Below are 3500 nucleotides of genomic sequence, written 5' to 3'. Positions count from 1 at the left end.
ATTAATATATACATTTAGAATAGACATCGATTTTGTATGTATTTTTTTTCAAGGGTATGCTGCTTCCGTCCATTGCAGAAATATTACTTTCCTCACAGATTGACCCACGAGTCTAGATGTTTGTATCAGTGGTAGTGGAGATCGATCTATCTATCTATCTTTCTATCTATCTTTCTATCTATCTGTCTGTCTGTCTGTCTGTCTGTCTATCTATCTATCTATCTATCTATCTATCTATCTATCTATCTGTCTGTCTGTCTGTCTGTCTGTCTGTCTGTCTGTCTGTCTGTCTGTCTGTCTGTCTATCTATCTATCTATCTATCTGTCTGTCTGTCTGTCTGTCTGTCTGTCTGTCTATCTATCTATCTATCTATGATAATATTATATCATTTATAAACCGCGGACCGTTATATATTATTTAAATGTATGTGGTATGAGAATTAAAAAAATAAACATGAAAACAATATTATTTTATATTAAAATCTGTCCTCAGAGCCGCAGGTCCTGCACTTAGCAATAATCCTCGTCTCCAAGGCAACCGGTGACGTGAGCGCGTACGTATAAATCCGTGCTGCGAGAGGCGGGGCTCACAGAAGCGCTGCAGCATCCGAGACTGAAGGTAAGAGAGACCTGAAGAGAAGGGACGAGAGGGGGAGGCGTTCATACTGATAATCAAAAAATAAAATAAGAGAGAGCGACATTTACACAAGATAGGCTTTAAATATATATATATATATAACTGCAGCTCTGTCATAAGATAATTGCATATTTAAGATGCATAGTCATTCAATCAAACCAAAATGCAAAATGTCGCGTTATATATTTATTTATACTGTATATAAATGGTTTAGAGAATGGAAGCCAGCGATAATAAAGCATTGCGATGCTTCTCTTGAGCAAAACGCAGCGCTCGGATGCATAGAGATGCATTCACGTAGAAATAATTTATTAGCAGTGCAGGAGCAACGCGACACCGCTGCGCTAGATGCGTAACGCAATACGCACTCACAAAACACGGCGTGTTAATCTGTTATAAAATACGTGTTAGTCTGTTTGTAGTGTTAAAAACACTATTTGTTGGTTTTACCGTTCTTTAAATAAACAAACCGCCCGGAGGCAAAGTGAACCGTTGACAAGTTTGTAGCTTGCTGCGCTGTTCACGATTTCCGCATCTTCATTATCATGTTACAAAAATAAGACCGTGGTTTGCGTCAGTTAGGAAGCGAAGCGCATCGAAAAAAAAAACTTAATAATTGATAGAAAAACAAAAGGCAATTGTATACCGGGACGTTTCGGATAACAAGCCTGTCCGAAATGTAAATTGATTTTGCATATTATTAATTTTGCTCCTTTTTGTTACGCATCAGGTTTCCTTAATTGTATTTTAAGTGTGTGTGTCTGTATAATATACACACACACACAATTAATAAAAAAAACAATTAAGGAAACCTGCTGCCTACCAAAAGGAGAAACATTTTAAGAAATTGCTAGGGAGCAGATCCTTCATGGTTTAGAAACAGCCCCGTCGCTGCGGAGTTGTTTTAAACGCGGCGGGCGGGGCGCATCTCATTTTTGAGTGTTCATTTCCAGCACGGCCGGTGCATTTGTACCCGTGTTTGTGAAATGCTGATGCACGGGGGGGGGGGGGGGGGCTGCGTGGATTTCACGCCTCGAATGTCCTTATTTATTCCTGCGCAGTGAATTCTGACAGCACGGGTTACACTCGAGACAGAGGGATAACACTTCTGAATACTCCTGACCAGAACCGGCACAGATACAAACACGGGGTTAATAATAACGAGCAGGACAGCATCATTAGCTGTTTATTTGCATGTGTTTTTTCATCAGTTTGAGGTCTGTTTTTGAAATGAATTGTATGTAGGTCACCTTGACTCTTTAGATGAGGAAGCGCCATTTTTATATAACGGTGTTAATAATAATATGTACTGCATTTAAATTGAAACTTTCTGCGAGGTTTTTACAGATGTTTTAAAGGTAAAAATCTGAGCAATTTGGAAAATGTTTGTTGCTATTTTGACATTGAATGAATGGGATTAAATTAACCCATTAATTACAAAGAACATTATTATTATTATTATTATTATTATTATTATTATTATTAGTGGTAGTATATTGTTTTAATAAGCCACAGGAACCATTGCCTCCTTTACAGTTGTGTGCGTGGGGTGGGGTGGGGTAAATACTAGAGCCACACAATAATCTCTCTCTGATCCTGCTCTTTGAAGGAGGGAGGGATGTGCAGCCCCCTATCCACACAGGCAGGATTGAATCTATAAATATCCTCCCTCTGTGTGTCTCTGCTCCTGCGCGGTGTCCTGGGATGAGAGAGTACGTGTCTGTTCACCAGGCACTCTGTCTCAGCGCATCAGAGCGTCACAGAGTCCGGAGGTCACAGTGGTGCAGCGAGGGTCTCTCCCGGCTTAGGGTTCGATTGCTGCGTTTCCGATTCTTATCGGTTATCTGCTGAGCACGAGGATCACAGTTATCTTAAATCAGTCGGCTCATCCACTCTGGGTCTTTGCTCCCAAACCCTGTCCTGAATTGTTTAATTGAACTGATTTTTAATTAAACCCTCCCCTCCAGGACCCTGATTGATTGATTGATTGATTGATTGATTGGACACATTGATTGGCTTTCTCAGTGTGCGTAGATGGACAGTGCGTCCCCAGCACATGCCCAGGGCTATCAGAGACCTGCTGATGCCCCAGAGGGATAAAGGATGCATCTAGCTCTTATAGTCTCTGTATGTGTGGCTTGTGCTGCAGTGAGGCTGCGAGGCAGGCAGACCCTGTGCTGTCAGACCGCAGTGAAGGGGGATCAAGCTGCCCTGCAGCGTGGCATTCACCTGCATGCATTATTTTTCTGCATTGCACAAGTTGCATGTCGCAATGCAGAAGTGCAGCTTCAGTCAGAGGTTTTGCATCCCCTAATGTTTTGCATCATGTTTGGATTTCGAAATGTCACATTTTTCAACTGTCAGTTTAAGTAGTATCTGGTTAAAGAAAAGGGTTTGTAACCAGGAGGTCCCCGGTTCAAATCCCACCTCAGCCACTGACTCATTGTGTGACCCTGAGCAAGTCACTGAACCTCCTTGTGCTTCGTCTTTTGGGTGAGACGTAGTTGTAAGTGACTCTGCAGCTGATGCATAGTTCACACACCCTAGTCTCTGTAAGTCGCCTTGGATAAAGGCGTCTGCTAAATAAATTCCAGCAGGTTTCATTCATGAAGCCAAGTCTGTTTGTTCTGTAGAGGGTGATACAAGCAGGGCTGTGCAGTGAATTGGAAATGGCTGAAATTGCTGGCAGGACTCGGAAGTTCTCTTGCTCAAAATGGCTCCTTTTTCTCGTTGCGCATTCCTGTCTCGGTTTTTATAGAGACGGGAAACTGGAACAGTTATTTTATTTGCAGACCTCATCGCCCTCCTTTCCTTTCCAGCAGCCTGACTGGTGCGAGACAGAGAGGGACACACAATGAATCAG

At 42.2% G+C, this 3500-nt stretch overlaps 1 protein-coding gene across 1 annotated transcript in view; it reads left to right on the top strand.

Moving 5' to 3' along the window:
* The first annotated feature begins 517 nt into the window (after nt 1–517).
* LOC117434016 (glyceraldehyde-3-phosphate dehydrogenase 2) overlaps nt 518–3500 on the top strand; it is a 9423-nt gene continuing 6440 nt past the window's right edge. The window contains exon 1 of the mRNA XM_034056514.3: nt 518–619. The gene's annotated coding sequence lies outside the window, so the exon portion shown is untranslated. The remainder of the gene's footprint in view (nt 620–3500) is intronic.

The sequence above is a fragment of the Acipenser ruthenus genome, chromosome 41, assembly GCF_902713425.1.
Source record: "Acipenser ruthenus chromosome 41, fAciRut3.2 maternal haplotype, whole genome shotgun sequence".
NCBI lineage: Eukaryota > Metazoa > Chordata > Actinopteri > Acipenseriformes > Acipenseridae > Acipenser > Acipenser ruthenus.
The sequence above is the reverse complement of the archived record's forward strand: the minus strand, read 5'-3'. Positions and strand labels throughout refer to the sequence as shown.